The following is a 13,623-nucleotide window of genomic DNA, read 5'->3' as shown; positions in this document are numbered from 1 at the left end:
TCACAAAATGTGCAAATATCTTTTTTTAAGTGAAGTTTTTTTTTAATTTATTCTTTTTTTTTATGATTATTATTTTTGTGTGTGTGAGGAGGATCAGCCCTGAGCTAACATCCATGCCAATCTTCCTCTTTTTGCTCAGAAAGACTGGCCCTGAGCTAACATCCGTTCCAATCTTCCTCCACTTTATGTGGGATGCCGCCACAGCATGGCCTGACAAGTGGTGTGTCGGTGCACACCCGGGATGTGAACCCGGGCCGCCAGCAGTGGAGTGCACTCACTCAACTGCTACACCACGTGGCCGGCCCTGCAAGTATCTTCCTTAATCTAAGTAGTTGTATCAAAAAGTTTTAATGTCTACAAGTCAATGGTGGTTACACATAGTTTTCAAATTTACAATGCAAATTCCCTCATATAACCTCTATTCATTAACTAAACTCATGAATATAAATCTTATATTGTTTTTATAAGTGACTTTTTTATTAACCAATCAATTCATAATTTGAAACATACAAAATAAAAAGACATATTATAGAGCATATTTATCTTTACATTTTATTTAAAGTTTAAAATTATTGAAGTGAAAATGACAAAAATACTTTATTGTATCCTCATACACTATCCAATCTTCTTCTTTGTTTTAAATTTATGTTTTTTCCCCACCTTTATTGAAAGATAGTTGACATATAGCATTATGTAAGTATAAGGGGTACAACATGTTTATTACCACCCTTATATGTTGCAAAATGATTACCACCATAGGGTTAGCTAATACCTTCATCACATCACATAATTACCATTACTTTTTTGTGGTGAGAACATTTAGGATTTATTTTCTTAACAACTTTCAAGTATATAGTACATTATTGTTAACTATAATCATAATGCTGTGCATTACTGCTACTGCACAGAATTTATCTTCTAACTGGAAGTTTGTACCCTTTGACCAACATCTCCCCAATTCCCTCACTCTGCAGCAGCTGGTAACCACCATTCTACTCTCTGTTTCTACATTTCAGTTTCTTAGATTCCATATATAAGGAAGATATGTAGTATTTGTCTTTTTTTGCCTGACTTGTTTCACTTAGTATAGTGACCTCAAGGTCCATCCATGTTGTAGCAAATGGCAGGATTTTGCTTCTTTTTCACTACTAAGTAATATTCCATTGTACATATGAACCACATCTTCTTTAACCACTCATGTTGACAAACACTTAGGTTGTTTCCATATCTTGGCTATTTTGAAAAATGCTGAGATAAACATGAGAGTACAGATATCATTTTGATATCCTGTTTTCGTTTCCTTTGGATATATATGCAAAAGTGGGATTGATGGATCAACAGTATGGAGGTTCCTCAAAAACTTTAAAAATAGAACTATCCAAGCTTCTTCATACATAATTCTTTATAATAACAAAATAATCTTAAACCCCACAACCTATCTCTTGTATCATGGATCTCATTCATTTCATTTGTACATAAGCATACATAAATATACGTATATACTAAAGCATACATAATTAAATAAATTGTTGCAATTATTATTTTCAACAAACTGTTTTCTATTCAATCAATTCAGAAGAAGAAAAAGCAAGATTTCACTTTACCTTCACTTATTCCTCCTCTGATACTTTTCCTTTCTTTACATAGATCTGGGTATTTGACCTATATCGTTTTCCTTCTCCCTAAAAAAATTCTTTTAATTTTTCTTGCAACGCAGATATAGTGGCAACAAATTCTAATTTATGTTTGTCTGGAAAGTCTTTATTTCTCCTTCATTTTTGATGGATAATTTGACAGGGTACAGAATTCTAGACTTGTGGGGTTTTCTCTCAACACTTTATTTCATTCCACTCTCTTCTTGCCTGTACGGTTTCAGAGAAGTCAGATATAACTCTTATCTTTGATCTTCTATAGGTAAGGTATTTTGTCCCCTCTAGCCTCTTTCAAGATTTTTTTCTTATCTTCGATTTTCTGTAGTTTGAAAATGATATGCCTAGGTGTATTTTCTTTGGCATTTGTCCTGCTTAGTGTTTTTTGAGATTTCTCAATTTGTGGTTTGGTTCCTGACATTAATTTGCAGAAATGCTTACTCATTACAGTTTCAAATATTTCTTCTGATCCTTTCTCTCTTTCTTCTCTCGCTGGTATTCCCACTGTGCATATGTTAACACATTTTGTAGTTGTTCCACAGTTCTTGGATGGTCTGTTTTGTTTTCTCAGTCTTTTTCCTGTTTGCTTTTCAGTTTGAGGTTTTTTTATTGAGATATCCTCAGGCTCAGAGATTCTTTTCTCAGCCATGTCCAGTCTACTAATAACCCCATCGAAGGCATTCATCATTTTGTTACAGTATTTTTGGTATCTAGCATTTCTTTTTCGTCCTTTCTTAGGATTTACATCTCTCTATTTACTTTACCCATCTGTTCTTGTATGCTACTTTATCTGTCAGAGCCCTTGGCATATTAATCACGGTTATTTTAAACTCCCAGTCTGGTAATTCCAACATCCCTTCTATGTCTGGTTCCGATGCTTGCTCTGTTTCTTCTCGCTGTGTTTTTTGCGTTTTAAGATGCCATGTAGTTTTTTCTTGATAGCTGGCGATGATGTGCTGAGTAAAAAGAACGGCCATAAGTAGGCCTTTAGTAATATGGTGATGAGGTATGACGGAGGTGAAGTGTTTTACAGTCCTGTGATTAGGTCTCAGTCTTTTAGTGAGCCTGCACCTCTAGACTGTGAACAACACACCTGCTTGCAGTTTTTCACCCCCCCTCTTAGGCGGGATAAGATGGCTAGAGGGGGCTGGAGTTGGGTATTTCCCTTCTCCCACACAGAAGGCTGGAGCAGCTGGGATTGGGCACTTCCCTTCCCCCAAGTCAGTTAGGCTCTGATAAAACCCCAGCAGGTTAGGCTCTGGTTAACTAGGTTCTCCTGAGGGCAGATGGCATTAAGAAGAGCAAAAGCCTCTGGCATATTTCAAAATGATTCTTTTCCCCTGACCCCCTGCCAGAAGCAGGAGGGTATTTTTCTCTGATCTTCACTATTAACACCTGGTACTACTCCAGGAAGTAAAACTCGTATAAGCGTGGGGCCCCCTTTCCCATGACTGGGTCCCCTGGAGTTCTTGACTCTCAGAGTAGTCCAACTGAGCTTCCAGCAACTCCTCAACTCAGTTCAGTTTTCCTACCCCTGGGCACCGGTTCTTGGAGGTTTCAGCTCCTGGTTTTCTGCGCCGGTTATGATTCTCTGTATTTGCCTGTCAGTCTCTCTGATTTTGGGGGCAGTGTTTGCTCTGTAGCCTCACTTCTCTTAGAGATCTAAGAAGAGTTGTTGATTTTTTTAGTTTAACTTTTTACTTGTTTTTAGGACAGAGTGGTGACTTCCAAGCTTCTTAAATGCCAGATGGGAAACCAGATTTACATAATTCTTGTGTGTGTGTGTGTGCGTGTGTGTGTGTGAGAGAGAGAGAGAGAGAGAGAGGAAGATCAGATCTGAGCTAACTTCAGATCCCAATCCTCCTCTCTTTTGCTGAGGAAGACCGGCCCTGGGCTAATGTCCATGCCCATCTTCCTCCACTTTATATGGGATGCCGCCACAGCATGGCTTGACAAGCAGTGTGTTGGTGGGTGCCCAGGATCCGAACCTGCCAACCCTGGGCCGCTGAAGTGGAGCCAGCACACTTATCTGCTGCGCCACCGGGCCGGCCCCCATATAATTCTTTTAAATGACTTTTAATGACTTTCATTCTTTCAAAAAACATTTTCAGAATTTGATAAAGACCCAATGGAAGAAGATCTATCATATCTTATCATGTAGATGAGAAGAGCAGACTCAGAAATTTAGCAATGTCTCCAAGCCATACTGCTAAAAGTTGTCAGAGACAGAATTTAAAACTCAAATCTTCTGGACTCCGAAATCTATATTCTGTCCATTACACTATTGATTTTGAAGTCAGAAATTTTCAATCCCCTAAGATTTCATAATTTCTAAAGATAAAATCCCCAATTGATTATGCTACATCTAGTTGAACACCACCAGTGACAGAAATCTCACTTCCTAATAAACCAGTTCGTTTCACTTTATTAATAAAAGTTGTTCTACTGCTAAAATCGAAATCTGCTTACTTCTAACTTTTGTCATTATTTTTCATTCTGCTTTCTTGAGCAACAGTCACCACTTTACATTACAGTAATTTACATCAAATATTTAAAGAGCGTTACCTGTGCAGACTTCTCTTTTTCAAGTACATCAGTTCCATCAAATGATTTTTATATTGCATGATTTGTTCATTTAAAATAACTCAGGCGGTCTTCATTAGACACAACGCATTTCTCCAAGGCTTTCTTCTTAAATTTTTGAACTGAAAACTGTTTCGACTTGTTGTACAGTAGAAAGTATCACCTCTTTGTTCTAGACACAATGATTTTATTAATATACCTTTATATGTGTCTTTCTTCTGTGTTTTTTTTTTTTTTGGTGAGGAAGGTTGGCCCTGAGCTAATATCTGTTGCCAATCTTCTTCTTTTTGCTTGAGAAATATAGTCCTTGTGCTAACATCTGCGCCAATCTTCCTCTAGTTCGTATATGGGACGCTGCCGCAGCATGGCTTGATGAGCGGTGTGTAGGTCCACACCCAGAGTCTGAACCCACAAACTCCTGGCCACCCAGGTGGAGCATGCCAGCTTAACCACTATGCCACTGGGCTGGCCCCTCTCTCTTCTGTTTTGACAACCATATCAAATTGTTGATATATATTGAGCTTACATCAATTCCTCCAACTTGTTTCATATGTACTTTGTAATACTGTTGGTATTTTATATATAGTAATGGGCTTACCTTTGACATTATTAAATTGTGTCTTTTTAGATTGAAATTTATTTTCCAAAATAACTTTTGAAAACCTATATAGGTAATACCTTCTTGGAGGCTTCACGCCTTTCTATTCTATCACCATGTTACCAATGTCTTCATAATTTTCAATATCTTTAATGAGATATACCTTACATTTACCCATTTAAAGTGTGCACTTCAGCACTCCCTTCTATATTCACAGAGTTGTGAAACCATCACCACAACCTAATTTCAGAACATTTTCATAAACCCAAAAGAAACCCTTATCCAGTAGAGGTCACTCCTCATTTCTCTCCACACTCTACCCCCAGCCCTAAAAAGCCAGGAATCTACTATGTCTCTAAAGATTTGTCATTTTGTGATGTTTCATATAAATGTAATCCATACAACATGTATTTTTTTGTGACTAGCTTCTTTCTTTTAGCGTAACGGTTTCAAGGTTCATCCATGTTGTAGAGTGTATCAGTATTCCCTTTCTTTTTCTTTTATGGCTGAATAGTATACCGTTGTTTGGATATACCAATTTTACTTATCCACTCATGAGTTGATGAACATTTGGGTTGTTTTCCCTTTTTTGTTATATGAATAATGTCTCTGTAAAAATTCATTTATAAGTTTTTGTGTTGATGTATATTTTAATTTTGCTTGGGTATCTCTCTAGGAGGGAGTGCTGTATCATTTGATAACTCTATGTTTCATGTTTTAAGGAAATATCAAACTATTCTCCAAAACGCCTGCACCATTTCACATTCTTGCCAAAAATGTGTCGGGGTTTCAATTTCTCCACAGCCTTGTTTGACTTGTTATAGTCTTTTTGTTATAGCCTTTGTAGAGGGTGTGAAGTGGTATCTCATTTTGTTTTTGTTTTTGTTTTTCTGCATTTTCTGAATGACTGGTAATGTTGAGCATCTTTTCACGTATTCACTCACCATTTGGATTTCATCTTGGGAAAAGTAACTATATTCAGAAACGCCCATTTTTATTAGATTGTTTGCCTTTTTTTTTTTTTTTTTGTGAGGAGATCAGCCCTGAGCTAACATCCGCCAATCCTCCTCTTTTTTTGCTGAGGAAGACGGCCCTGGGCTAACATCGGTGCCTATCTTCCTCCACTTTATATGGGACGCCGCCACAGCATGGCTTACCAAGCAGTGCGTCGGTGCGCGCCCGGGATCCGAACCAGCGAACCCCGGGCCGCCGCAGCGGAGCGCGCGCACTTAACCGCTTGCGCCACCGGGCCGGCCCCCTGTTTGCCTTTTTTTTATTAAATTGTAAGAAATCTTTATATATTCTGGATATAAGTGACATCAAATATATTGTTTTTTCTACTCCATGGGTTACCTTTCACTTGCTTGACAGTAACATTTGCAACACAAATGTTTTTAGTTTTGATGAATTGAATTTCTTTTTTATTGTTGTCGCCTGTGCTTTGGTTTCATATTTGTGTATTGAACTTATATCGTGCAACCTTGCTGAAATCATCTATTAGCTACAACAATTTTTGTTTGTGTCTGTGTGGTTTCCTTTTGGATTTTCTACATAAAAGCTCATATCATGTGAGAATAGAGATATTTTACATCTTCCTTTCCAATCTGGATTTTTTTTTCTTTCTAATTAACATGGGTAGGGCCTCCACACAATATTGAATAGAAATGGTAAGAGCAGACGTCCTTCTCTTGTTTCTGATCTTACTGGGATAGCTTTCAGTCTTTCACCGTTAGTATGATGTTAGCTCTGCATTTCCTTTTCGTTTTTGTAGATATGCTTTATCAGGACAGGACATCAATTTTGAGTTTACTGAGTGAGTGTATGTATGTGTGTGTGCGTCTGTCTGTCTGTGTGTGTTTATCATGAAAGATGTTAGATTTTGTCAAATGCTTTTTCTGCATGTATTGAAAAGATCGTGCAATTTTTTTCCTTTATTCAATCAAGATGATATGATGGTCAGTTCTATGTGTTAACTTGGTTAGGGTATAGTCTTCAGTTATTCAATCAAACACTAAGCTAGGTGTTGCTGTAAAGGTTATTTTGCAGATGTAATTAACATCTGTAATCAGTTGACTTTAAGCAGATTATCCTGGAGTACTTGGGTGGGTCTGATGCAATCAGTTGAAAGGCTGTAAAAGCAGAATTGAGGTTTCCTTGATGAAGAAGAAATTCCACTTGTGGACTGCAGAGAGTCTACCCTACAGATTTTGCACTTGCCTAGTTAGCTCCCACAATCAAGTAAGCCAATTCCTTGCAATAAATATTAATAAACCAGCTCTGGTAATAAGATGCCTCATGTTGGTCTTCCTCTTGCATCTAGTTTAGTCCAAAGAATCTTTCCATGTACTCCGGGCTATTTCACTGCAGGTGGGGGGATTCCACATTTCTTATACCTGACACGAATCTCCATATATTTATTTAGCTGAGTACTTTACAGGAAGCGTGGCAGGTCTATTTGGTGTACAGAGATCTGATAATTCCCGATAATTCTCCATATCTGTTTATTGGCGTTATGTCTTGCCATAAATTATAAATATTTTTCTTTTTGATAGAAAAATGAACACAATGTAGAGGTGGGTGGTTTTTCTCCATCTCAACTTATAAACTATGAATTCAACTATTCATATAAAAACACACAAAAACAATTATTCTCCTACGAAACTTTACTGAATTGACTTTGAAGGTCTAAACTGCTTTAATTTCTTTGTCTAATTTTGTCTATCTTTGATATCTTTTTATGGTACATTCAGAATAATTCAAAATAGGATTATTGGGTTCCTGTTTGGTACAGAGCTTCCGCACATGAAGAACAATCTGTTGATATCTATTATGTAAACTGTGCAGGGAAAAAAGGGGTCTAGAATTGCAGCCACACCTTTGGTCTTCTTCAGCTTGCAAACTCTGAAATCCGAGGCAACTGGAAGACCTACATTCAGAGCAAAATTCCTTGTGACTCCCATACTTCCATGTCAAGTGTAATAACCACTAATTTAATTCTACCACTCGTTGTATGATTTGGGGAAAATAGCTTCTGAAACGTGGGAATTATTATATAGGATTATTTTGAAGGTGAATTGAAATACTTCTAGGCACTTTTAAAAATTTTGCTTTACCTTTATCTTCGTTGATTTCATGCTTACACCTTGTCAATTTAAAATCAATTTAAATAAGGGCTGTCCTGGTGGCGCAGCGGTTGTTTTTGCGTGCTCCACATGGGCGTCCCGAGGGTTCGCAGGTTCGGATCAGGGCACTTACCGACGCACTGCTTGTCAAGCCACGCTGTGGCGGTGTCCCATATAAAATAGAGGAGCATGGGCACGGATGTTGGCCCAGAGCCGGTCTTCCTCAGCAAAAAAGAGGAGGATTGGCATCCGATGTTAGCTCAAGGCTGATCTTCCTCACATGCACACACAAAATAATCAATTTAAATAATTTTACTTTCAAGTTAATAAATTCCAAATCCCTCTTGCGTTGGTGTGATATCCATCCCTCACCTCCACACACACACCAGCAGCCTGTTATCTGCCAAATATTTTAGAACCTGAATTTGTGCATATTTGAGGCTTTAGGGGATTGAACAGTTTGACAATACTCAGCTTTAGTTGGCACACATCACTTAAATACACTCTTTTCTTTTTTTCCTTTTTAAGATAACAACCTAAAACTGTCTTTTGGCTTGCAGAATGCTAGTTTGCTATAGCAAGTCCTATTTGTGCTATCTCTTGGTTCACCAAATTTTATCTAGATTAGAAACTATAGTCCTCTGTTATTCTTAACTCTCCAAAGACAAGTTCCATAAACACTGATCTGCCACATCAATGACTTTGCCAAATTAGCCATAGGATATACCACAAACAGATTAACCATTTTCTGTTCTTGTAACATTTACAACTTCAAATCCTACTTAAAATTTTAATTATTTGATTCGGTCTTTATAGTCATTAATACCGACTGTCCTTATGGCTCTCTTGGGTGATAGATCAGACAGACTACCTCAAGATAGGGTTCCTTATGTGTGCTCTAAGTCTTGGCAAGGCTTAGTTGTTCCTCAGAGGCCACAGAAGGACATACTCCATTTAATAGGAACATCGATTCAAGAAGGTGAGGGTGAATGGTAGTTAGACTGAGAGCTAATGAATAGATGTGTTATAGTCTTGGCTTCCCAGGCTTTCTAAAAGTCTTTTCAAATTACCTCCCATGTAAATTGATGTTAATGATTGTGCAAGACTCTGTTTAAGAACCACTATGCTTAGACTAAAAGAGAATTTTCAATACTTTTGGGGAAACGTTTTTCATCCATATTAAGAATAATTCTTTTCATACCTAGGCTCTAGCTCTCTCACCAAAAGAAAATGAACTGCTCTGCATTTGTTTCTCAGTGCAAAAAAAGACACTTGATTTCTCAGGCAACGCATAGTAACTTAGAGCAATGTGTAAAATCTAAAATGGAAAATGCATACAGCTACAAGATGAGTGGACTGTCTCATCCACAGACAATAACCCATCCCTAATGACTTATTTTCCTCTGTATAAATTGAGGAATGTGACAAGGGTATGGAATGTTTTTCCCTCACAAGGAAAAAAAATTTACCTGCAAAGATATGCTAATCATATTAAGCTGATGCATCCATTCATAGCACATCATTCTTTTTCTCTATATTAAGAATGTGCCTTCTTATTGCTACTTTGCAACTAAAGAGAAAGAAATGAAGAAGAATCTTTTAATAAATTTTTTTTTATATTTACTTTGCTGAAAGGGGGCTGGGTGTGAGCTCTGTAACTTCAAATTCAAAACCAAATGACAAGAACGTAAATAAGAATTAAGAATTTGCTGCCTATATTAACTTTCTACTATTAATGCTTTTACTAGGCTGTTAGAAGATTATTGCTAGCTGGAAATTACATTAGGAATGAGGAGATTTGGTTTTTTCAGGCTTTAAATTTATATATTCTCTTATTTTGTATGTAAGTCGTGCTCTAATCTTTTATCTGTTTTCTTAAAACACTTGCCCTGAGAATCAAGGATTAAATACAAGACAGTCTCCTGTGTTTCTCTGCATTCTCATCTGCACAAAGAGTATTCTTTGATGTGTACTTTAAAGCTGATTCCTTTAATTATTTTTTAAACTCCCAGTCTACTCTCTAATCAGGTTTTAAAACTGTACTCCTGCATTAACATTATGTATGCGTGCACCAGTGCTGAGCTAATGGTCTAGGATGAGTCAGATCTCCATATATTTTTATGTTTTTTTCCCCTTAGTTTGTCTTCATTTCAGATTGAAAACTCCCTTTGCTTAGCCAATTTTTTAAATGAACTTCATAAATCTCCTCACGTAAAGCACAAACAGCAGAATTTATTTAAAGTGGAAAACCTTTTCTCCCAATACACGTTTGTAGATTTTGCTGTAAAGAGAAATCAGTTTTAAACAGGCAGAGCTGCTTTGCACTGAAAGAAAATTAAATTCTTGCATCCCTGTGCATCCTGCACGCATGACATGCTTTCCAGATGATTTTTACCTACGCGATCATCTCTCAGCACTGGAAAAGCTCAGGGGCAAAGGAAGGTCAGGAAGGTATGAGGAGAGCAACAAAAATCAAGATGAACTGAAAACGACTTAATTTCCATACATATTTCATCCGAAGTGTAGGCTCAAAAGAGAAAAGTGCTCACCCATCTCCCTCTTCACCAAAGCCTTCCCTGCAGCCACACTTCAGTTAAGTGAGGGTAAGATAGGCTCCTGCATTGAGTTCACTCAACTTTCTCAGGTCTGTTATCATAAGCAATTCTATTTGCCAGCGGCTCACTTGTCAATTGGAGATACCGAACAATAGTACGGATGGGTAAGTAAAGACCATTTTCCAGTTATCAGAGCCGTGACCACATTTGTGTCATTTAATCCTTGCAAAAAAACACCATCAAAGATTAGCTTTATTATGATTCATGAGTAAACAGTGGCTCAGAGGTTAACTAATTTGAACAAGGTCTAGTAATGATCAATAAATAGTAGGTGACACTGGTTTTCAGCCTCTAAACCCTTGTTATTCCCAGGACATGAAACTTGCACATCTTTGTATGGGTAAGTATTCATCTGTGAACTGAAAGATGGAGGGATCTTTCCTGAAGCCCCACACATTGCAGGGATTATTGATTAATGAGCCAACTCCTTAAGGCTCTTCTCTACTTGTGTACTTGAGACAGGAATATTGTGCATCTGTGGTTGAGCCAGGCCTTTTTGTTTTCCCTCTCAATTTTTGCTTTTACTTAAATAAAAATGTAATACATACATAATCATTATAGGAAAAATACAGATAAACAAAAAGGAGAAAATTAAAAATATCCATAACCCTACACACGTGCTTTCCATTGGTTAACTTTTTTAAAAAATAATTTTAGACTTAAAAAAAGGTAGTAAAAATAGTACACAGAGAGCACTCATATAATCTCATGTAATTTTCTCTTAATGTTAACATCTTAGGTAATCATAGCATAATTATCAAAACCAGAAATTTAACATTGGCCCAATATTATTAACTAAACTGCAGATCTTGTTTTAGCAATTTTCCCACTAATTACTTTTTGTTGTTCTAGAGTCTGATCAGGGATCCCACATTGCACTATTTTCATGTGTCCCTAGTCTCTTTCAATCTGTGACAGTTCCTCAGCCTTTCCTTGTCTTTCATAAACCAGACACGTTGAAGTGTATTGGTCAAGTAAGTCAACTTTGGTTTGTGTGATGTTTTCTCATGATTAGGATGGTGTAATGCATTTTTGGCAGGAACATGACAGAAGTGATATGCCCTTCTCAGTGCATAATACCAGGGTGTATATGATGTTGATATATCTTATTACTGGGAAGTTAATTTTGATCCATTGGTTAAGGTAGTGTCTGTTAGGTGTCTCCACTGTCAACAAGTTGCTATTTTCCCATTGTAATTAATACATATGCTGAGGAAGATTATTTTGAGACTATGCAAACATCTTTCTCTTAAAATTTGAATAACCAATTTTAGCATCCTTTAGTACATCTTGCTTGCAACAATTACCACTACACTGTTTCTGTTTCCCTCATTACTTCTACACTTATCAATCAAAATTCTTCCGTAAGGAAGAGTTATCCCTTCCCCCATTTACATATTTATTAAATTATTTACATATATCAGTATAGACTCACGGATAATTATTTTATTCAATACTATTATGGTAGGCAGAATAATGGTCCCCCAAAGAATCCCTGGAATCTATAAATATGTTACCTTATATGGAAAAAGATACTTTGCAAATGTAATTTAGGTAAGAACAGACCTTGAGAGGGAAAGCTCATCCTGGATTATCTAGTGCGTACCATCTAATCACAGGAGTCCTTAAGAGCACAAAATGAAGGAAGAATGAGTAAGAGGGATGAGAAGTGAGAAAGACTCAGCCTGTTATTGCTGATTTTGAAGACGGAGAAAAGAGGCCACAAGCCAAGGAATGAAACGGCCTGTAGAAGCTATAATCAGCCTCTAATTGACAATCATCAAGACAATGGGTACCCCAGACCTATAAGGACAAGAAATTGCATTCTGCTAACAACTCAAAAGAGCAAAGAAATGGATTCTACCCTAGAGCCATTAGAAAGGCACGCAGTGATGTGGACACTTGATTTAGGCTGCAGAGACCTGTGTCAGACTTCTGATTTACAATACTGTAAGATAATAAATTTGTGTTAACTCACTAGGCTTGTGGTAATCTGTTAATGGCAGCAATAGAAAACTAATAAAACTATCTTTTCTTTTTTTCCTCAAATTGTTTCATCTTTTTTCATTGGAAATATCTTCATTTGAACTAAGTTTTTTGATCATCTTGATAGTTGGAAGGATTTTCCTCATTTGAATTAACTAAACAGTCAGTCAACCTCATTAGCAGGAGGATGACATTAGAAATCTGATAATTTCATACAAATAGAATTCATCTTAGATTACCTCTACATGTTCAGTAAAAAACCATGAAGGAATACAATTTAGACAGCCATTATAATTTTTAAAAAATAAATTTGAATGATTGAAGTAGGGAGACACTGGGCATTTGTCTCATTTCTCCAATTTATTAAAACCAGATTGTGTGTGTGTGTGCGTTTCTATTTTTACTAGGTCTGCTACTCATTGGGAAACCAGGGCTAGGTCAGAACTCAGGATAGAAAGCAGTAACAAAGAATGGGTAAGAGGCAGGGAATAAGACACGTGCTGGCTCCTACCTGGCTCAGTTTACAAAGGCTATAGTTAGTGAAATTTTAGGCCTGCACTAAAGATTCCCTACCTGATTGGGATAATCAACATTTCTCCAATGGTGATTAAAGACTAGATTTCTACAATTTGAGCTCTGCTTTGAAAAGTAGTATTCTCAGAGAAGGAATTCATTGATATCAATCATTCTAAGTAATTTACGACAACATGTAGTCCTTCTGAAAAATCAAGTTTTGCGTGAGACAATGTGGTGAGGAGGGTGCACTGCACATTTAAATAGGGAGGGGAGGCCACTGAATGGGAAAAGTGGTCCTGCACAAGTGATGTATTAGATGTACTGATCAGAAATTGTCTACATCACATTTGGCTGGTCCTGGCCTTACCAGGATCTCCATGCCTCCAGACTACTCTTGCAAAATTTGGCTATTTTGACAAAAACAGATCCCTTAAGTTCCTTGAGGAACGGAACTGTATCTTATTTAAGTTTGATTTCCTAGCTCAGTTCCTCGCACATGGTACATTCTCTGTATATATTTGTGGAATAAATATATAAAAGAATGAATGATAATT

This window comes from Diceros bicornis, chromosome 33 (genome assembly GCF_020826845.1).
Source record: "Diceros bicornis minor isolate mBicDic1 chromosome 33, mDicBic1.mat.cur, whole genome shotgun sequence".
Lineage (NCBI taxonomy): Eukaryota > Metazoa > Chordata > Mammalia > Perissodactyla > Rhinocerotidae > Diceros > Diceros bicornis.
Note: the sequence above shows the minus strand (reverse complement) of the source record.